This window comes from Phyllobates terribilis, unplaced genomic scaffold (assembly GCF_046119375.1).
Source record: "Phyllobates terribilis strain yellow unplaced genomic scaffold, ASM4611937v1 Scaffold_3__8_contigs__length_932513732, whole genome shotgun sequence".
NCBI lineage: Eukaryota > Metazoa > Chordata > Amphibia > Anura > Dendrobatidae > Phyllobates > Phyllobates terribilis.
In genome coordinates this window covers 819,919,784-819,942,576 of record NW_027362763.1, presented here as the reverse complement: position 1 = coordinate 819,942,576, position 22,793 = coordinate 819,919,784, and positions in this window count along the sequence as shown.

The following is a 22,793-nucleotide window of genomic DNA, read 5'->3' as shown; positions in this document are numbered from 1 at the left end:
GAGAAGTCACAGTTCTGACTGAGTTTTAACTCTTTCTGTGAAAAAAATGACTTTTGAATCATCTGATATGGCTTATAACATATATGAAATCTTCTACGTATTTCATAGATTTCATTTTGAGGATGACTCATTGGCTTCTGATATTTTTCCTTTTCTGGTGTTACAAATTTAGCTTGATTTATTTTCTTTTCACGATTTTCGTGTTTTCTAACAAAATCAAGCAACTGCGCACATTTAAATAGAGAAACTTTTTGTGACGCAATAACTCGAGATACTGGATTTAAGAATTTGAATTTTTGTACAAAAGTTGTTATCATTTGTTGTAATTTTCCATTTTTGATGAGAGCTTTGTACAACCATTCAAATATGGACATGAATGTATATGTACATTCTTTCCTACCAATTCTTAATTTTTGAAGATCATCTATGTCTGGGAAATCCTTTGTGGCACAATAAATCAAATATTTTAATCTGTCCGAATCATTTTTCCATTCATTAGGAGAGTCATTTTCACAGGGCATTAAATTTAAAAGTCTGGAAAATGTGACTGGAATCCACATTTTAAATAATTGATTCCTCTCCTCATAGGATAAATCAAACTTATCAGAAAAGCTCTCAAATATCTCTGAATTTCTACAGACATGGATTTTGACATTATATTTTGGCATGATTTTGTATAATTTTAGCAAATTTTTCCTCATTTTAATTTGGAGTTGGGCCTCGGTAGCTTCTAAGTTTCCTGCTATTTTAGTGGCCCTTGTATGTCAGCTCCTCCTACGTCAGTTATTTGATATGTCAGTTTCTCGTATGTCACTCATGTCTCCTCCCATGTCAGTTTTTTGTATGTCCGTCTCTTCCTCAGACCCAAGGTCACCTTCAGTTACAGACATGTGTCTTACTTCTTGTTCAATTTCCACATTACACTCAGAATCAGTATCACCATTTGACACTACTTCTACACATTTGTCCAGCTTAGACTTCTCTAACACAAGACTATGAAATACATCTACCAAATGTAGAATATTTCTCAATTTTTCTTTGTCTCTTTGAAAAGATATCAACTTAGCATTTAACTGTAAATTCTGAAATTCACATTCGCTATATAAACTAAGCCACAAAACATTTAAGTCAGTTTCATCATTAACTTTGAAGTTAATCTTACTTTGTTTAGCAAAAGAAGAAATTATATCCATATTTTGCTTACCTTCAGATTTCTTAGCTTTGGTGATCAGCACGTCTTATCCTCAGTTCGTCTGATTCTGGTGCCTTGTAGTACTTCTGGTGCCTGTCAATCCATCTGGAGAATAGATCAGTCCTCAATCTGTAGGTTCTTTCTGATTCTTGTGACAAAGTTAGTGGATTTCCTGACACGTGAACAACAGCTGTTCAGCTCGTCTCATCTCTTCTCTCCCCCCTTTGTTCAAGACGGAAATTCACATGCAAACATGAAAAATCAGGACTGGATAAGGCCCACCAATGTAAAAAAATACTTATTTCTGTATATTTTTTCTATCGAGGACTTCTCAATGTTATGATCTGCTACAAGCACTAAGGAAAGACAGGAGATCTGTCCCTACAATGGAACTAAGCTGGATCCCTACGATGTAACGGGGAACCTGATCCTGCGATCAGACTCGCTAAAGTCCTCGGCTAGTCTGAACGAAGACCTATAGATGTGAGGGAAGGGATCCCTACAAGAACTAGGGACTGGGAGAAAGATGGACACCTCCTAGCAGAAATTGTAGCAGAAATAAGACAAACAAACAACATAGAACATAAAGGTCCGAAGACCTAGCAAAACTGACAGAGAAAGGTAACAGAGCACCAAGCTAGCTCGAGAGTAGAAATTACAAAGAAGTCCAGCAAGGCCAGGAGGGCGGAGCCGGATTAAATAGTCAAAAAAGGTCATGTGACCAGTAAACTAGATAAAACCTAACAGGAGAGTTCTAACAGTACCCCCTCTTCTAAGAGGATCCTCCGGATCCCCTAGGCCCGGGCTTATCAGGAAACCTCCTGTGAAACGCTCTGACAAGTCTAGAAGCAGAAACATCATCCGCCCTCACCCATGAGTTATCCTCGGGTCCGAAACCCTTCCAAGCGACGAGATACTGCAAACTCCCTCTATACCGTCTAGAATTTAGGATGCGGGAAATTTCATATTCCCCATCCTCCACCACCGGAGGAACAGTGGCAGAGGCGTCACCATCCGACACATCAGCTCTTTTCAACAGAGAAACATGAAACACCGGGTTAATCTTCCAGGAGGTAGGAACCTCCAACCTAACAGCAGATTGGTTAACTATCTGAAGCACCTTAAAGGGCCCTACAAACTTGGGACCCAATTTTTTAGAAGGAATCCTCAATCGCAGATTCTTAGAGGACAACCAAACCATGTCACCAATAGCAAACAAAACCTCTTGCCGTTTCCTATCAAATTACCTCTTAGATTTTTTGTTAGCCTCCTGAAGATTACCACGCACATCCGTCCAAACTCTCTCCAAATCACCGGAAAAACTCTACTCCTCAGGCACAGCCGATATCAATTTGGAGAATGACCCAAAAGACGGATGTCTCCCAGAACAGCAAAAAAAAGGCGAACACCCAGCAGAAGAGGATGTATGGTTGTTAAGAGCAAATTCAGCAAGTGGCAGAAACTCAGACCACCCCTCCTGATTGTCTGCCACAAAACAATGGAAAATCTGCTCAACATCCTGGTTCTTTCTTTCTGTCTGGCCATTAGACTCAGGATGATATCCGGATGAAAACGACAAATGAACTCCCAACCTGTCACAAAAGGCACGCCAAAAATGACCCATGAACTGAGGTCCCCTATCAGAAACAATGTCAGTAGGAACGCCATGTAGTCTGACAATTTCCTTGACAAAGGCCTTAGCGAGTGTCGTAGCGCAGGGCAGTTTGATGAAGGGAACCAAGTGACACATCTTGCTAAAACGGTCCACGACCAACCAGATGACCGTGAAACCCTCAGTGGGGGGAAGGTCAGTAATAAAGTCCATAGCCAGATGTGTCCAAGGTGCACTAGGAACCTCCAGAGGGCAAAGCAACCCCACAGCAGGAGCATGCGAAGACTTAGATCTAGTACACACAGTACATTGACGCACCCACTTAATGACTTCCTTTTGCCATCCAGGCCACCAAAAACTGCGACCCACAAGTCTCTTGGTCTCAGAAATTCCTGGATGACCTGCCAACCGAGACTCATGACACTCAACAAACAAATCTCTCCTAAAGGTCCTAGGCACAAACAACCTCCCATGGGGAGTGCTAGACGGGGCATTCTCCTGAGCTTTAAGTATCTCATCCTCCAAAACGGAGTCCAAAGCAGCAATCACAACACCTTCCTGTAAAATGCTCTCCTCCTCCTCCTCAGCACCGACCATTGGAGAAAAGCTGCGAGACAAAGCATCAGCTTTAACATTCTTGGTACCCAGGATGTAAGTAACGGAAAAATTAAACCGCGAGAAAAAAAGTGCCCACCTAGCCTGACGGGCATTAAAGCACTTGGCAGCATCAAGATAGATCAGATTTTTATGATCAGTGAAAACCTGAATGGGAAATTCAGCACCTTCCAAGAGATGACGCCAGTGTTCAAATGCGAGTTTAATCGCCAGCAATTCCCGATTACCAATATCGTAATTAAGTTCAGTCTCAGAATTTTTTTTTGAAGAAAAAGCACAGGGATGTACTCCATCCTTGTTTTCCTGAGACATCACCGCACCGACCCCCACAGAAGAAGCATCAACCTCAACCAAAAACGGCTTAGTCACATCAGGCTGCATAAGGATGGGAGCAGAGGTGAACCTCTCCTTTAGAAACACAAAAGCTTCAGAAGCCCACTGAACCGCATTAGCACCTTTCCTGGTGAGATCGGTCAGTGGTTTGACAATAATAGAAAAACTCTTTATGAATTTTCTGTAATAATTGGCGAAACCCAAAAACCTCTGTATCGATTTCAAACCAATAGGCCTAGGCCATTCCTGCACAGCTTGAACTTTAACCGGATCCATCTCAAAACCTTCATTGGAGATAATGTAACCCAAAAAACTAATTCTCTGTACAGCGAACTCACATGTCTCTAGCTTAGCAAAAAGCGAATTGTCCATTAATAACTGTAAAACCTCACGTACGCTCCGCCAATGAGACTCCAGATCCGGCGAATAAATCAAAATGTCATCCAAATACACAACCACATTTTTGCCGATCAAAGGTCTAAGGATGTCATCAATAAGATTCTGAAAAAATACTGGAGCATTGGTAAGACCAAAAGGCATAACCAGATTCTCAAAATGACCCACAGGAGTGTTAAAAGCAGTCTTCCATTCATCACCCTCCTTCATGCACAACAAATTGTATGCCCCCCGGAGATCAATTTTAGAGAACCACTTGGCCCCACTAACTGGTTAAACAAATCAGGAATCAATGGCAGTGGATAAGGATTGCATACAGTAATTTTATTAATCTCACGAAAGTCCAGACAAGGACATATACCGCCGTCCTTTTTTTTAACAAAAAAAAATCCAACAGCCACAGGAGACTTGGAAGGCCTAATGTGACCGGCGGCCAAGCTTGTCTGTATGTATTCCTCCAAAGCCTTTCTCTCAGGAATAGTAAGATTAAATAAACGACTTTTAGGAAGAGTCGCTCCAGGGACAAATTCAATGGTACAATCATAGTCTCTATGAGGAGGCAAAATTTGCGATTCCTTCTCAGAAAAAACTTTCCAAAAATCCTGAATAGGTACAGGTAATTCCCCTTTATCCACAGCAGCAATGCGCCCGTTACAACACTTGTCATAACACTTAGGGCTCCAGGACTTAATTTCATTGGTAGACCAATCCAGTACAGGATTATGCAATTTTAACCAGGGTAACCCCAACACTACTGGAGAAGGCAAATTATTTAATACTACCAAATCCAAATTCTCTTGGTGAATACCATTAATAGTGAGGGGAAATTCACAGACCTTGTGAGTAACACTCTTTAAGGGAGAGCCATCGACAGAAACCACAGCAATAGGGGATGACAAAGGTTTGGGTTTTAATTTAAGTTTTTCCAGGAATCCCCCATCAATCACATTCAGAGTAGAACCACAATCCACAAATACCCGAAATTCAATTAATTCTTCCTGAGCAGTGGTAGTAGCAGAAAGAAGTACACCCTTAGTATTTAAACAGGCTATACGAGCGTAACTGACCTTTTTTTTTTCTTTGTTCATACGAAGCACACAGTTCTTAATGAAATGGTCAGATTTTCCGCAATAAAAGCACAAACCTTCAGAAAATCTGCGGTCTTTTTCCTGAGAGCGGGGTGACATCGCCCCAATCTCCATCGGCTCTCCGATATCAGTACAGACCCTCTCAAGACTTGGAGCTGACATGGCAGAGGATTTACTCTCATTAACTCTTGCACGCAGTCTCCTGTCCACCCGTATAGCTAATTGCATTGCCTCCTGCAAGTTTCCAGGTGAAGGATAAGCAATCAGCAGATCCTTAACCCTTTCACCTAGCCCCACCAGAAACAAACTTTTCAAAGCTGATTCGTTCCACCCAACCTGAGCAGACCACCGACGGAAGTGAGTACAATAATTTTCCACATTACCTGATCCCTGCCTTAAACGTCTTAATTCAGACTCAGCAGATGAGACACGATCAGGATCATCATACAACAACCCCAAAGCAGAAAAAAAACTATCCACTGATCTAAAGCACGGATCACTAGGTTGGAGAGAAAAGGCCCATCCCTGAGGTTCTTTGTGCAAAAGTGACATTATGAACCCTATGCGCTGTGATTCATCACCAGAGGATCGGGGTCTTAAACGAAAATACAATAAACAAGCATTTTTAAAGGAAAAAAAATCTTGTTGTTCACCAAAAAATAGATCAGGCAGACGTACCTTTGGCTCTACAAAATGTGCTCCAGAACAGCTACTCACGTGTTGTTGGAGCTTGGCCACCTCCAGAGAGAGTCCGTGCAGGCATTGAGCCAAATCCTGAACCGACACCATGATGGAAACCGGAGGTCTTTCCTTAGAGAAATTTTTGGGCTGGACTTACTGTTATGATCTGCTACAAGCACTAAGGAAAGACAGGAGATCTGTCCCTACAATGGAACTAAGCTGGATCCCTACGATGTAACGGGGAACCTGATCCTGCGATCAGACCCGCTAAAGTCCTCGGCTAGTCTGAACGAAGACCTATAGATGTGAGGGAAGGGATCCCTACAAGAACTAGGGACTGGGAGAAAGATGGACACCTCCTAGCAGAAATTGTAGCAGAAATAAGACAAACAACATAGAACATAAAGGTCCGAAGACCTAGCAAAACTGACAGAGAAAGGTAACAGAGCACCAAGCTAGCTCAAGAGTAGAAATTACAATGAAGTCCAGCAAGGCCAGGAGGGCGGAGCCGGATTAAATAGGCAAAAAAGGTCATGTGACCAGCAAACTAGAAAAAAACCTAACAAGAGGAGTTCTAACACTCAAAGTATCAATATCAAGATATTCTTTAAAAAAAAATGTATCTATTTATTCTCGGGTTGTCCATTAAAAAGAATGATTGCAGAAGGTAAATACAATAGCTAGTTACAAAGACATTGTCCATTTGTCCATAATTAGCTTAATTGTTGAGATTCACCCATATTTTCCTGGGATCCTGGATGGTAGATTGCGTCTGTCTGTGTCCAGCACATGTGTCAAGATGACACCATGTGTCCGGGTAAAGAACGTGTTTCCTTGGGCCTACATCAGCAGCTGGTTTACACACAGATCCTTGTCCTGTGTCCTGTGGAATTGCAAGAGCCCCCCTGTCTCTAACATGGGCTTTTATAGCACCTGTTATTCCGCATATGGTAGTGAACAAAAAATACACACACAAATAGCGCATGTCATCTAGAAACCCTAGCACGAGGCTGATGCAATCTTATGCAATGTATGGTACAGAATTCAGAATTAAGAATAAAATGAATATCCATAATTATTATTTAACAGCGGGCACAGCTGATAGACAGACAGGTGGGCACGGCTGATAGACAGGCTGGCGGGCATTGGAACCTGAGGGCTGGGGAGAGTGTTAGCACACAAAGAACAACTTTGCACAGGCACCTCCATTATGGAGGAGGGGTTGTAAGTAGGGGCAGTACTCCGGCTATTGGCCGGGGACTTTTTAGGACGGCGTGCGTGTCCCCTTTAAGAGGAAGGGAGCGCGCGCGTGCCCTAAGTACAGAGACTGGGGATCTATGCACGGTGTGCGCGCCGCGGACAGGCACTGTGATGAGGCCGGGCGGAGGAGCATGGAACGCCAGACCAGAGCCGCGGTGGTGAGTAGATCGGCGTCTCTGACGGGCAGGAGGCAGAGATGCCGACGCTACAGTATCCCCAACTCTTCTTCAAGCCCGCAAGAAACTTTTCAAGAAGAGGAGGAGCATGTATGTTCTTCCTGGGCTGCCAAGACCTCTCCTCAGGACCAAACCCCTTCCAATCCACAAGAAAAAAGCTTTTTCCTCTTACCCTCTTGGTAGCCAGAATGTTCTCTACCTCAAAAACGTCCTGAACGCTGACTGGATCTGGAGCTGTACACGGATAATGAGAGAAAGGATTGAGGACAACAGGCTTGAGGAGTGACACATGGAAGGAGGTGGGGATCCGTTATGAGGCAGGAAGTTTCAGCTTGTACGCCACCGGATTAATTTGGCTCAGAATCTCGAACGGGCAAATGAATCGAGGACCCAACTTGTAAGAAGGCATCTTGAGGCAAACATACTTAGAGGAAAGCCAGACCTTGTCTCCCGGACGGAAAAGAGGCGAATCCAGACGTCTCTTATCGGCGTGTCTCTTCATCCGCTCAGAGGACTGTAGAAGTGCAGCTCTAGTGTCTTTCCAAATCACCGAAAAGTCATTGACGAGACACTCTGCGGCAGGATTGTCCACTGAAGAAGAGACGGGAAACGGAATTTGGGGGTGTTGATTGTAAACCACAAAAAACGGAGACTTAGCAGAGGACTCACTCACATGGTTGTTATAAGAATACTCGGCCTAAGGCGGAAGTTCTACCCAATCGCTATGGTGAGCGTTGACAAAGTGCCGAAGAAAAATGGTGAGGATCTGATTAATATGTTCCACTTGACCATTGTACTGAGGATGATAGGCCGAAGAAAAGTCCAAAGCGACATCCAGCAGCTTGCACATGGCTCTCCAGAAGCGAGAAGTGAACTGAACTCCTCTGTTCGAGACAATGTGGAGGGGTAAGCTGTGGAGACGAAAGATGTGACGGATGAAGTCCTTAGCCAGCACAGGTGTGGACAGAAGACCAGGCAAAGGAATGAAGTGGGCCATCTTGGAGAAGCGGTCAGCGACCACCCATATAACGGTAAAACCGGCAGATACCGGAAGATCAGTGATGAAGTCCATAGCAATGTGTTGCCAAGGAGCAGAAGGCACGGGGAGAGGAAGAAGACGACCAGCTGGAAGGTGCCTAGGTATCTTGTTACGGGCACAGGAGGAACAAGCCGCGAAAAAATCCGCAACATCCATGCGCAGGGTGGGCCACCAATAATGTCGGGCAATAAGCAGAAGCGTCTTACTCTGGCCGGCATGACCAGCCAGTTTGGACGAATGACCCCAGAGTCAAACGGAGCAACAGTCATTATTCTGGAGGGCCAATCATAAATAAAGGAAAAGTTTTTTTTCCTGCTCATCTGTCCCTTTGTGCCTGGCTGCAATCCTCGAAGAGTCCAATAGAAATATGAAGAAATCCGGTACCAAAGCAATATGTTCCAAAGCTTTGTTCCAAAAAATTCTTAGGTATAAAAACACAGGCATACATTTTTGAAGGTGGAGGGCTTAATACAGCAAGGTCCCAGGACACTGGTTTACGCGTTTCAGGGCTATGTGTGCCCCTTAATCATAACCTAGCTGTATGGCTGTGGCATGGGGATTTTAAACTAGCCGGGCAAACATGTCCCGCCTCCCTTGTCACATGACTTACAAAACCTCTGTATCAAACACATTTTAAAATGCCAATGCAAAACACATATACAAGTTTAAAAACAAATTACAATATTGTAACAAGGTGCTATAAATGTGATTCGTGAACAGTTTTAATAGAATAGAATCAAATCCGAGCGTTTATTCAGGCTGGTGGGGTGGGCGGTCTCCTTCATCAGAATCCAATAGGTTTCCTGACTCAGGAGTTTCTGTCTCCAAGCCCCACCTCTCCTAGGCTTGTTGACTCTTTGTATCCCAAAGAATGGGAAACCCCTCAGATCTCCTCCATGTACTTGAAAAAAATGCTTGGATACATTGGATGGATTACAGGCTTTGCCGTTCACTGAATCACGAAGATGCTCGTTAATACGATGTCGCAATTTCCTCGTAGTGCAGCCTATGTATGAGAGATTACAGACATTGCAGGTAATTATATAAATGACATATGAGCTTCTGCAGTGGATAAAATTCTGAATTTTAAACATTTCTGGTTTCGCTATTTTCTGAAATTGTTTAGTATTCACTGCATATCTACATGTACCACACTTATTATTACCACATTTAAAAAAAACCCTTGTAGATAGCCATATTCTATTTCCCAAACCTGTCATCACCAGACTTGGTGATAAAATATTGGACAAAGTTGGAGCTTTCCTAGTTGAAAATAAGCAGCCTTCCTTCAGAATGTTATCTAAGATTTGGTCACTTTTTAACATTGGCAAATATTTTTTAATAATTGATTCAATCTGACTATATTCCTTGCTGCATGTTGCTACAAATACCGTTTTTTTATTATTTTTCCGTCTCTGCTGATTTTTACACTTGCCCACCATATCTGACAGGGGAATTTTTTCCACTGATTTAATTGCTCTGGTAAGAGACCAGTCCTGATAACCTCTTTCTTTGAGTCTACTGCAGATATCATTTCTCTCCTGGATATAACATTCGTGGTCACTGCAGTTTCTTTTAGATCTATACATCTCACCCCTTGGAATATTAACCCTTACGTGTCTTGGATGACAAGAATCAGCTCTGAGGATAGTATTTCCCATGGTTTCTTTACGAAAAGTCGATGTTTTTACTTTACCATCAGATACATTTGCAGAAATTTTTAAATCCAAAATACTAATCTCTGCCTTACTGCACCTGTAAGTAAAAAAAAGATTGCAATTGTTGGCATTAACATATTCCATAAATTGGGGAACATTGGCAACGTCTGTGGACCACAGAATGATTATATCGTCCATATATCTAGCATTTATATATATAATTGTCTTATCCCGTTTGTCTGTCTGTCCAGGAAATCCCGCGTCGCTCATTGGTCCAGCCGCTGTCTGTCAAGGAAGTCCCGCGTCGCTCATTGGTCCGGCCGCGGCCAATCAGCGACGTGGGATTTCAGAAAAAGATGGCGGCCGTTAGCGGCTCATCTGCCGCATGGAGGTCAGCGGCGATGCAGCCGGGAGATGAGCGGCGCTAGCTGCTCATCTCCCCGCTGCTGGCAGCACAAGTACCCCGACAGGCGGCGCCGCTCACCTCCATGCAGCTAACGTCGGGAGATCAGCGGCTTGGCCCGCTGATCTCCGGACGGCAAGTGTGAACGGAGGACCGGGGAGCGGCGCCGCCGGTCGGGATGCTTCTGCTGCGAGCAGCCGCTCATCTCCCGACTTCTCGCAGCGGAAGTAGCCGCACAAGCAGCGCCGCTCCCCGGTCCTCAATAATGCGACGCTGATTAGTCGCGGTCGACGCCCCCGACCAATCAGCGATATAGAAGGAAAATTTAAACGCCGCTCTGCTGATTGGTCGCGGTGGCAGGCCGCGACCAATCAGTGATATGCGCGGCAAATTTAAACGCCACTCTGCTGATTGGTCGCGGTGGCCGGCCGCGACCGATCAGCGATATGGAAGGAAAATTTAAACGCCGCTCAGCTGATTGGTCGCGGTGGCCGGCCGCGACCAATCAGCGATATGGGCGGCAAATTTAAACGACGCTCTGCTGATTGGTCACGGTCGCTGGCCGCGACCAATCAGCATTATTGGCGCCAAATTTAAACCCTGCTCTGCTGATTGGTCACGGTGGCCGGCCGCAACCAATCAGCGATATGGGCGGCAAATTTAAACGCCGCTCTGCTGATTGGTCGCGGTGGCCGGCCGCGACCAATCAGCGATATGGGCGGAAAATGTAAACACCGCTCTGCTGATTGGTCGCGGTCGCTGGCCACGACCAATCAGCATTATTGGCGCCAAATTTAAACCCCGCTCTGCTGATTGGTCGTGGCCGCCAGCCGCGACCAACCAGCGATTTTGACGCCAAATTTAAACCCCACTCTGCTGATTGGTCGCGGTGGCCAGCCGCGAACAATCAGCATTATTGGCGCCAAATTTAAACCCCACTCTGCTGATTGGTCGCGGCCGCCAGCCGCGACCAATCAGCGATTTTGGCGCAAAATTTAAACGCTGCTCTGCTGATTGGTTGCCGCCGCCAGCCGCGACCAATCAGCGAGATTGGCACCAAATTTATACAACGCTCTGCTGATTGGCGCCAAATTTAAACACCGCTCTGCTGATTGGTCGCGGCAGCCGGCCGCAATCAATCAGCGAGATTTGCGCCAAATTTAAACCCCGTTCTACTGATTGGTCGCGGCCGCCAGCTGCGACCAATCAGCGAGATTAGCGCCAGATTTAAACAACGCTCTGCTGATTGGTCGAGGCCGCCGGCCACGATCAATCAGCGATTTTGGCGCCAAATTTAAACACCGCTTAGCTAATTGCGCCCGATCGGCCGCATACATGTTCTAGAATACCTGATGCGCTAGAATCGGGCCACCATCTAGTAATGTGGTATACTGTATTGGAAAGGGTTGTCAGCTGAAAAAATACTTGACTCTTCCCACCAAGAAACGAACAAATTAGCAAAAGAAGGGGAAAATTTTGCGCCCATTGAGGCACCCTGGCATTGTAAAAAATATTTATTATCATACAGAAAATAGTTATGGCTTAATAGGAATTCAAGTGCCAAACAAACAAAGGAAATCAAGTCTGGGGAATAATTCGAATATTTCTGCAACATCTCAGAGACCGCTTTTATTCCCAAGGCATGTGGAATACAAGAATAAAAGGATTCAATATCACATGCAACCCATGTGTGTTTTTCCTCCCATACAACCCGTTCCAAAAGGGTTAACAAGTGATTTGTATCCTTTATATAGCCTGGACAAATTTGTACCAACGGCTGCAAAAGAGAGTCCACCCATTGGGACAAATGTTCACTATATGACCCTATCCCAGAGACAATAGGTCTCATGGGTGGGGGGAACCTCCCCTTATGAAGTTTATTCTTGTCAATGGTGTGTAGAGGCTCCTCCTCTGGGTCAGCAGACAGAGAAGAGCGGGATAGAACGTCAGCTTTAATATTCTTGTCTGCCGGGCGGTAATGGAGAGTAAAGCTGAAATGAACAAAGAACAGAGACCATCTGACTTGACACGGATTTAGCCTTTGGGCGGTCTGCAAGTAAGCGAGGTTTTTATGGTCAGTGTAGATGGCCACCGAATCCAGGGCCCCTTCAAGCAAGTAGCGCCACTCCTCCAAAGCTAATTTGATGGCCAGCAGTTCTCGATCTCCTATGGAGTAATTGCGCTCGGTCGGAGAAAAGAGTTTGGAGAATAAGCCGCAGGTCACCATTCGTCCGGACGAGGATTTCTGGGTGAGCGCTGCTCCTGTCCCGGAGGAAGAGGCATCAACCTCCAAGAAGAACTGTTTATTGCAATCTGGACGTTGTAGCACTGGAGCAGAGGAGAAAGCTTGCTTAAGAGAGGCAAAGGCACTTTCCGCCTCGGAAGTCCATTCCCTGTGATTTGCCCCTTTACGGGTGAGAGCAGAGATGGGAGCAGTTCGGGAGGAGAAATGAGGAATGAAGAGGCGGTAATAGTTAGCGAATCCCAGAAACCGCTGAATAGTCTTCAACCCCTCAGGTCGGGGCCACTTTAAGATGGCAGACACCTTCTCGGGATCCATCTGCAGTCCGGTCTCTTAGATGATATACCCCAAAAATGGTAGGGAGGTCTGCTTAAAGACGGATTTTTCGTACTTAGCATACAGGCGATTCTTATGGAGCCTCAGCAGTACCTGACGAACATCCCTCCGATGAGAGGGCAGATCAGTAGAGAACACCAAGATATCGTCCAGGTACACAACCACGCAGGAATACAGGAGATCTCGGAAGATGTTGTTCACTAACTCCTCCAAGATGGCTGGAGCATTACAGAGACCGAAGGGCATCACATGGTACTCGTAGTGACCATCCCGAGTGTTGAACGCCGTCTTCCACTCATCTCCCTGGCGAATCTGGACCAGATTGTATGCCCCTCAAAGATCAAGCTTAGTGAAGATCTTTGCGCCTTTTAGGCGGTCAAACAACTCCGAGATGAGAGGCAGGGGGTACTTATTTTTGATGGTAATCTGGTTTAGGCCCCTATAGTCGATATATGGACAAAGAGAGCCGTCTTTCTTTTTGACGAAGAAGAATCTTGCTCCAGTTGGAAAGGTGGATTTCTGGATAAATCCCCAAACAAGATTCTCTTCTATGTACTCAGAGACATAGCATGGGTCTTGGCCACGACAAGGGGTAGATTCGCCAGCGAGGAGGTGAAGCACCAGGTATTAGGTCGATGGTGCAATCATACGGCCTATGAGGTGGTAGTGTCTCTGCCTCCTTTTTATCAAAGACATCCGCATATGACCAGTAGGGTGCCGGCAGGCCAGGTAGGTTAGCTGGAGTAGACAGAGGTCGAGCAGGACGAACAGGAACCAGACAGGACTTATGACATTCCTGACCTCACCCTAGCTCCAATTCAGGATGGGCTTATGTCTCTGTAACCAAGGGAGGCCAAGCAAGAGGGGATGAGAGAGACCGGACAACACGTAGAAGGAGATTTTCTCCGAATGTAGAATTCCCACCTGAAGAGTTACAGGCTCAGTGACAAACAAGATGGTCTCAGAGAGAAGCTTTCCGTCCATGGAGGAAACCGCTAAAGGATCAGCCAGACATATAGTAGGAATCTGATATCGCTCCACAACGGCCTGTTGAATGAGGTTCCCAGCGGCTCCAGAATCCAGATAGGCAGTCTCGAAGAAGCGGGTCTTGTGACTGGTAACCGAAACGGACAGATTCAAGGGCGGAGAGCAAGAACTTTTGCCTAGGACGACCTCTCCGAGCGGTCCCAGACACTGGAGTTTCCCGGTCTCACCGGACAGGAGCGGATTAGATGCTCTATATTGCCACAGTAGAAGCAACTCCCCTCGGCGCGGCGGGCCTCCTGGCGACACTTGACCATCTTAACTTGGTCTATTTGCATAGACCCTGGAGAAGAAACTGGCGGGGATGTTGGTTGCGAGACTGGCCTTTGGAAGGTTGGTGCGAGGCGCAGGGATCTTCTCTCATGGGTCGCCTCCTTAGAACGCTCCTGAAAACGAATGTCGATCTATGTAGCTAATGACACCAGGTCGTCCAGAGAGGTAGGTATGTCACGACCGGCTAGCTCATCCTTGATCTGTCCGGAAAGGCCCTCCCAAAAGGTAGACACCAGAGCCTCATTGTTCCAGGCAAGTTCAGATGCGATGGTGCAGAAACGCATGGCTTACTGACCCACAGAGAGACTCCCTTGGCGGAGTTGGAGAATGTTAGAACTCTCCTGTTAGGTTTTTTTTAGTTTGCTGATCACATGACCATTTTTGCCTATTTAATCCGGCTCCGCCCTCCTGGCCTTGCTGGACTTCATTGTATTTACTACTCCTGAGCTAGCTTGGTGCTCTGTTGCCGTTCTCTGTTAGTTTTGCTAGGTCTTCTGACCTCTATGCTTTTTGTTGTGTGTTTGTCTTTGACTGCTACTATTTCTGCTAGGAGGTGTCCAACTTATCCCAGTCCCTAGTTCTTGTAGGGATCCCTCCCTCACATCTATAGGTCTTCGTACAGACTAGCCGAGGACTTTAGCAGGTCTGATCGCAGGATCAGGTTCCCCGTTACATCGTAGGGATCTAGTTTAGTTCAATTGTAGGGACAGATCTCCTGTCTTTCCTTAGTCCCTGTAGCAGATCATAACAGTAAGTCCAGCCTTAAAAGAAAAAAAAAAAAATTTCTCTAAGGAAAGACCTCCAGTTTTCCATCATGGTCTCGGTTCAAGATTTGGCTCAACGCTTGCAGGGACTCTCTCTGGAGGTGGCCAAGCTCCAACAACACGTGAGTAGCTGTTCTGGAGCACATTTTGTGGAACCAAAGGTACGTCTGCCTGATTTATTTTTTGGCGAACAACAAGATTTTTTTTCTTTTAAAAATGCTTGTTTATTGTATTTTCGTTTGAGACCCGGATCCTCTGGTGATGAATCACAGTGCATAGGGTTCATAATGTCACTTTTGCGCAAAGATCCTCAGGGATGGGTCTTCTCTCTCCAACCTAGTGATCCGTGCTTTAGATCAGTGGATAGTTTTTTTTCTGCTTTGGGTTTGTTGTACGATGATCCTGATCGTGTCTCATCTGCTGAGTCTGAATTGAGACATCTGAGGCAGGGATCAGGTAATGTGGAAAAATATTGTTCTCACTTCCGTCGGTGGTCTGCCCAGGTGGGGTGGAACCATTCAGCTTTGAAAAGCTTGTTTCTTGCAGGGCTAGGTGAAAGGGTTAAGGATTTACTGATTGCTTATCCCACACCTGGAAACTTGCAGGAGGCAATGCAATTAGCTATACGGGTGGACAGGAGACTGCGTGCAAGGGTTAATGAGAGCAAATCCTCTGCTATGTCAGCTCCGAGTCCTGAGAGGGTCTGTGCTGACAATGGAGAGCCGATGGAGATTGGGGCGATGGCACCCCGCTCTCAGGAAAAAGACCGCAGGCTTTCTGAAGGCTTGTGCTACTATTGCGGAAATTCTGGTCATTTTATTAAGAACTGTGTGCTTCGTATGAAGAAAGAAAAAAAAAAATGGTCAGTCATGCACGTATAGCCTGTTTAAATTCTAAGGGAGTATTCCTATCTGCCACTACTGCTGCTCAGGATGAATTAATTGAATTTCGGGTATTTGTGGATTGTGGTTCTACTCTGAATGTGATTGATGGGGGATTCTTGGAAAAACTTAGATTAGAACCTAAAACTTTGTCATCCCCTATTGCTGTGGTTTCTGTTGATGGCTCTCCCTTGAAGAGTGTTACTCATAAGGTCTGTGAATTTCCCCTCACTATTAATGGTATTCATCAAGAGAATTTGGATTTGGTGGTATTGGATAATTTGCCTTCTCCAGTAATATTGGGGTTACCCTGGTTAAAATTGCACAATCCTGTACTGGATTGGTCTACCAATGAAATTAAGTCCTGGAGCCCTAAGTGTTATGACAAGTGTTGTAACGGGCGCATTGCTGCTGTGGATAAAGGGGAATTACCTGTACCTATTCAGGATTTTTGGAGAGTTTTTTCTGAGGAGGAGTCACAAATTTTGCCTCCCCTTAGAGACTATGATTGTACCATTGAATTTGTCCCTGGAGCGACTCTTCCTAAAAGTCGTTTATTTAATCTTACTATTCCTGAGAGAAAGGCTTTGGAGGAATAGATACAGACAAGCTTGGCCGCCGGTCACATTAGGCCTTCCAAGTCTCCTGTGGCTGTTGGATTTTTTTTTGTAAAAAAAAAAGATGGCGGTTTACGTCCTTGTCTGGACTTTCGTGAGATTAATAAAATTACTGTACGCAATCCTTACCCACTGCCATTGATTCCTGATTTATTTAACCAGTTAGTGGGGGCCAAGTGGTTCTCTAAAATTGATCTCCGGGGGGCATACAATTTGTTGCGCATGAAGGAGGGTGATGAATGGAAGACTGCTTTTAACACTCCTGTGGGTCATTTTGAGAACCTGGTGATGCCTTTTGGTCTTACCAATACTCCAGCATTTTTTCAGAATCTTATTAATGACATCCTTAGACCTTTAATTGGCAAAAATGTGGTTGTGTATTTGGATGACATTCTGATTTATTCGCCTGATCTGGAGTCTCATTGGCGGAGCGTACGTGAGGTATTACAGTTATTAATGGACAATTCGCTTTTTGCTAAGCTGGAGAAATTTGAGTTCGCTGTACAGAGAATTAGTTTTTTGGGCTACATTATCTCCAGTGAAGGTTTTGAGATGGACCCGGTTAAAGTTCAAGCTGTGCAGGAATGGCCTAGGCCTATTGGTTTGAAATCGATACAGAGGTTTTTGGGTTTCGCCAATTATTACAGAAAATTCATAAAAAAATTTTCTATTATTGTCAAACCACTGACCGATCTCACCAGGAAAGGTGCTAATGCGGTTCAGTGGACTTCTGAGGCCATTGAAGCTTTTGTGTTTCTAAAGGAGAGGTTCACCTCTGCTCCCATCCTTATGCAGCCTGATGTGACTAAGCCGTTTTTGGTTGAGGTTGATGCTTCTTCGGTGGGGGTCGGTGCGGTGTTGTCTCAGGAAAACAAGGATGGAGTACATCCCTGTGCCTTTTTTTCAAAAAAATTTTCTGAGACTGAACTTAATTACGATATTGGTAATCGGGAATTGCTGGCGATTAAACTCGCATTTGAACACTGGCGTCACCTCTTGGAAGGTGCTGAATTTCCTATTCAGGTTTTCACTGATCATAAAAATCTGATCTATCTTGATGCTGCCAAGCGCTTGAATGCCCGTCAGGCTAGGTGGGCACTTTTTTTCTCGCGGTTTAATTTTTCCGTTACTTACATCCCGGGTACCAAGAATGTTAAAGCGGATGCTTTGTCTCGCAGCTTTTCTGCCATGGTCGGTGTTGAGGAGGAAGAGGTGAGCATTTTACAAGAAGGTGTTGTGATTGCTGCTTTGGACTCCGTTTTGGAGGATGAGATACTTAAAGCTCAGGAGAATGCCCCATCTAACACTCCCCATGGGAGGTTGTTTGTGCCTAGGACCTTTAGGAGAGATTTGTTTGTTGAGTGTCATGAGTCTCGGTTGGCAGGTCATCCAGGAATTTCTGAGACCAAGAGACTTGTGGGTCGCAGTTTTTGGTGGCCTGGATGGCAGAAGGAAGTCATTAAGTGGGTGCGCCAATGTACTGTGTGTGCTAGATCCAAGTCTTCGCATGCTCCTGCTGCGGGGTTGCTTTGCCCTCTGGAGGTTCCTAGTGCACCTTGGACACATCTGGCTATGGACTTTATTACCGACCTTCCCCCCTCTGAAGGTTTCACGGTCATCTGGGTGGTCGTGGACCGTTTTAGCAAGATGTGTCACTTGGTTCCCTTCATCAAACTTCCTTGCGCTACGACACTCGCTAAGGCCTTTGTCAAGGAAATTGTCAGACTACATGGTGTTCCTACTGACATTGTTTCTGATAGGGGACCTCAGTTCGTGGCTCGTTTTTTGCGTGCCTTTTGTGACAGGTTGGGAGTTCATTTGTCGTTTTCATCCGGATATCATCCTGAGTCTAATGGCCAGACAGAAAGGAAGAACCAGGATGTTGAGCAGTTCTTGCGTTGTTTTGTGGCAGACAATCAAGAGGGGTGGTCTGAGTTTCTGCCACTTGCTGAATTTGCTCTTAATAACCATACATCCTCTTCTGCTGGGTGTTCACCTTTTTTTTGTTGTTCTGGGAGACATCCGTCTTTTGGGTCATTCTCCAAATTGGTTTCGGCTGTGCCTGAGGAGGAGAGTTTTTCCGGTGATTTGGAGAGAGTTTGGACGGAAGTGCATGCTAATCTTCAGGAGGCTAACAAAAAATCTAAGAGGTACTTTGATAGGAAACGGCAAGAGGTTTTGTTTGCTATTGGTGACATGGTTTGGTTGTCCTCTAAGAATCTGCGATTGAGGATTCCTTCTAAAAAATTGGGTCCCAAGTTCGTAGGGCCCTTTAAGGTGCTTCAGATAGTTAACCAATCTGCTGTTAGGTTGGAGGTTCCTACGTCCTGGAAGATTAACCCGGTGTTTCATGTTTCTCTGTTGAAAAAAGCTGATGTGTTGGATGGTGACGCCTCTGCCACTGTTCCTCCGGTGGTGGAGGACGGGGAATATGAAATTTCCCGCATCCTAAATTCCAGACGGTATAGAGGGAGTTTGCAGTATCTCGTCGCTTGGAAGGGTTTCGGACCTGAGGATGAGGGCGATGATGTTTCTGCTTCCAGACTTGTCAGAGCGTTTCACAGGAGGTTTCCTGGTAAGCCTGGGCCTAGGGGATCCGGAGGATCCTCTTAGAAGAGGGGGTACTGTTAGAACTCTCCTGTTAGGTTTTTTTTAGTTTGCTGGTCACATGACCATTTTTGCCTATTTAATCTGGCTCCGCCCTCCTGGCCTTGCTGGACTTCATTGTATTTACTACTCCTGAGCTAGCTTGGTGCTCTGTTGCCGTTCTCTGTTAGTTTTGCTAGGTCTTCTGACCTCTATGCTTTTTGTTGTGTGTTTGTCTTTGACTGCTACTATTTCTGCTAGGAGGTGTCCAACTTATCCCAGTCCCTAGTTCTTGTAGGGATCCCTCCCTCACATCTATAGGTCTTCGTACAGACTAGCCGAGGACTTTAGCGGGTCTGATCGCAGGATCAGGTTCCCCGTTACATCGTAGGGATCTAGTTTAGTTCTATTGTAGGGACAGATCTCCTGTCTTTCCTTAGTCCCTGTAGCAGATCATAACAGAGAAGAGAGGAGGCAGTCGAAGATTTTCGTCTGGGCTCATCGTACACCTTCCGGAAAGCCGCGAGAAAAGCCTGGAGGTCGGACACCAGAGGATCCCCTCTCTCCCACAGAGGGTTAAGCCACGCCAACGTCACTCAGGTGAGGTGCGACATGATGAATGCCACCTTGGCCCTGTCGAAGGTGAACTGGTGCGCCAGGAGCTCAAAGTGAAGTGAAAACTGATTAATGAAGCCCCGAAATAGGGCAGGATCATGACCAAAATATGGAGGAGCAGATACCCGGGTTACTAAGTCTGGTGCCACAGTGCCACTGGTTTTAGGATGGCGCGCGCGCCCACTTTAAGAGGAAGGGAGCGCGCGCGTGCCCTAAGTACAGAGACTGGGGATCTAAGCGCGGTGCGCGCACCCTGGACAGACACTGTGATGAGGCCAAGGGGGGAGCGGAACGCCGTACCGGAGCCGCGGTGGTGAGTGGATCGGCGTCTCTGACCGGCAGGAGTCAGAGACGCCGATGCTAAAGTACCCCCCCTTTACGTCCCCTCTTTTTCAAGCCCCCAAGAATTTTTTCAAGAAGAGGAGGAGTATGTATGTTCTCCCTGGGCTGCCAAGACCTCTCCTCAGGACCAAACCCCTTCCAATCCACAAGAAAAAAGGTTTTTCCTCTTACCCTCTTGGTAGCCGGTATGTTCTCTACCTCATAAACGTCCTCAGCGCTGACTGGAACTGGAGCTGTACCCAGATAATGAGAGAAAGGATTGAGGACAACAGGCTTGAGGAGTGATACATGGAAGGAGTTGTGGATCCGTTATGAGGCAGGAAGTTTCAGCTTGTATGCCGCCGGATTAATTTTTCTCAGAATCTTGAACGGGCAAATGAATCGAGGACCCACCTTGTAAGAAGGCATCTTGAGGCAAACATACTTAGAGGAAAGCCAGACCTTGTCTCCCAGACGTAGATGAGGCGGATCCAGACGTCTCTTATCAGCGTTTCTCTTCATCCGCTCAGAGGACTGTAGAAGTGCAGCTCTAGTGTCTTCCCAAATCACCGAAAAGTCACTGACAAGACACTCTGCGGCAGGATTGTCCACTGAGGAAGAGACGGGAAACGGAATTCGGGGGTGTTGACCGTAAACCACAAAAAGCGGAGACTTAGCAGAGGACTCACTCACATGGTTGTTATAAGAATACTCGGCCTAAGGCAGAAGTTCTACCCAATCGCTATGGTGAGTGTTGACAAAGTGCCGAAGAAAACTGGCTGTTCATCATTATGCTATTTGTACTGTGGTGAAATTGATGCCATTTTGGTGGTGTCTGCCACTAACTTTTGGAAATGTGGAAACTCCTGATTGGGTCTCCATCTGCTGGGTTGGCTATAGTGGAAGAGGTATCAGTCCTAATTATACTATTTGCACTGCAGTGAAATTGATGCCATTTTGGTTGTGTTTGCCACTAATTTTTGGAAATGTGGAGTCTCCTGACTGGGTCTCCATCTGCTGGCTTGGCTGTAGTGGAAGCGGTGTCGGTCCTTATTACCTCATTTCTACAGTAGTCAAATTGATACCACTTTGGTGGTGTTTGCCACTAAAAATGTAGAGACTCTTACTTGGGTCTCCATCTGCTGGGTTGGCTGTAGTGGAAGAGGTGTCAATCCTCATTAAGCTATTTCTACTGTAGTGAAATTGATGCCACTTTGGTGGTGTCTGCCACTAGTTTTTAGAAATGTCGAGACGCCTGATTAGGTCTCCATCTGCTGGGTTGGCTGTAGTGGAAGACGTGTGGGTACCCATTATACTAGTTCTACTCTACTGAAATTCATGCCACTATGGTGGTGTCAGACCCTAATTTAGGGAATGTGAACACTCCTGGTTGTGTCTCCTTCTACTGAGTTGGCTGTAGTGGAAGAGGTGTCAATCATAATTATACTATTTGTAAAGTAGTGAAATGTGGAGATTCCTGATTTGGTCCCCATCTGCTGGGTTGGCTGTAGTGGAAGAGGTGTCGGTCCCAATTATACTAGTTGTACGCTACTGAAATTGATGCCACTTTGGTGGTGTTAGGCCGAAACACTCCAGGTTGGGTGTGCATAAGCTGGGTTGGAAGAGGTTATGTTCTTATTATACTATTTTTACAGTAGTGAAATTTATGCCACTTTGGTGGTGTCTGCCACTAGTTTTTGGAAATGTTGAGAGGCCTGATTGAGTCTCTATCTCCTGGGTTGGCTGTTGTGGAAGATGTGTGGGTTCCCATTATACTATTTCTACTGTAGTGAAATTGATGCCACTTCGGTGGTGTCTGCCACAAATTTTTATAAATGTGGAGACTCCTGATTGGGTCCCCATCTGCTGGGTTGGCTGTAGTGGAAGAGGTGTCAGTCCTAATTATACTGTTTGTATTGTAGTGAAATTGATGCTACTTCGGTTGTTTCTGCCACTAATTTTTGGAAATGTGGAGACTCTTGTTTGGGTCTCCATTTGCTGGGCTGGCTGTAGTGGAAGAGGTGTCAGTCCTAATTATATTATTTGTACTGTAGTGAAATTGATGCCATTTTGGTGATGTCTGCCACTAATTTTTGGAAATGTTGAAACTCCTGATTGGGTCACCATCTCCTGGGTTGGCTGTAGTGGAAGAGGTGTTGATTCTAATTATACTATTTCTACTGTAGTAAAATTGATGCTACTTCAGTTGTTTCTGCCACTAATTTTTGGAAATGTGGAGACTCCTGATTGGGTCTCCATTTGCTGGGTTGGCTGTAGTGGAAGAGGTGTCGGTTCCCATTATACTAGTTCTACTCTACTGAAATTGATGCCACTTCGGTGGTGTCTGACACTAGTTTTTGGAAATATGGAAACTCCTGATTGGGTCTCCACTAGTGATGAGTGAGCGTCCTCGCCACTGCTCGGTACTTGCACGAGCATCTCACTGCTTAACATGCTTGGTGAGTATTTCTGAGATACTCCTGAGGGAAATCGGGTCCCAGCCCCGCATGTTGGGCGCTGTTTAGACAGCCAATTAACATGAAGGGATTGCCTGCCACGCATTGCAATGCCGTAGCCATGTTGATTGTGGCATAACAGTGAAGGCTGGCAGCATAGCGTCATCGGATGTATATAAGACCCAGTGTCCCTATGCTTGGCACA